Below are 1,042 nucleotides of genomic sequence, written 5' to 3' on the forward strand. Positions count from 1 at the left end.
GGAAGCAGCAACAGCAAAACGTGTAAGACCAGTAGGCGAAAATCAGGGATCGACATTGGAGTCAGCAAACAACAACAACCCTTATCCAAAGCGCGGCATACATACATATGTATGTCAACATTTACCATTACAAGACAAAAGGGGCGTAAGAAAAATAAATTAGTGCATTATACAATTATATTAATATTATATTAATTAATATTGAGAACACATACATTCATAAAAAATATAAAGACCAAAAAAGGCGCAAACACAAATAGTACATATGAAAATAAATAAATGCGCTTAGACTAAATTTCTAAGCAAATTCAAATATACATTCATACATATACAAAGCCCAGCTCTATTGTCACAAACAAAAAATATCAACTCAGTTCAGCTCACCCAGTAAGCGCCTAAATATTCATACGCACAAACATACATATATATGTACATGCATAATGAACCCCTTAGCTACCTTCTTATATGCACCCGATCATCCATTAGCGCCTGCAATATATAATTACAAAGCGCCTGCTCAAACCAAATTAGCGTGCATTCCAAAGCACAGCTTTTAACAACATTCTTACTTGCAAAAAAATATTTTTGGCTCACGTTTTGCGCCTATTCTTCGCCCCCACAAGCAGTTCAGCTCTCAGTATACTTACGGTTCAAAAATTTTTTAAATGGGACGTAGAATATGCTGTATTTTTATAAAAAGTTAATGAATATTAAACAAACAAAAGGAAAACTGTACCTACTAAGTATTAAAAGGATGTGCTATTCAAATTCCAATTCCAATTTTAAACTTTAAACATAAATCACATTTGCTTCATTGGTATTAATCTTTTAGTAATGAATATTTACAAAATTATAGTAAGGCATATTACATTATACTTTACACGAAATATGAACCTCTGTAAAGCAAATTTTTTAGGCAAACTTTGGGTCGTTGAACACAAAAAAAAATACCCATGGTTTCAAAGAAGTGTTTTCGAGATTTGTTCGAAAAACGTATTTTTAGTACTTTTTCAGTTATTCCTCAATATCTCATGAAACGACC

The sequence above is a fragment of the Rhagoletis pomonella genome, unplaced genomic scaffold (genome assembly GCF_013731165.1).
Source record: "Rhagoletis pomonella isolate Grant_MI unplaced genomic scaffold, Rhpom_1.0 Rhpom_scaffold_00015, whole genome shotgun sequence".
NCBI lineage: Eukaryota > Metazoa > Arthropoda > Insecta > Diptera > Tephritidae > Rhagoletis > Rhagoletis pomonella.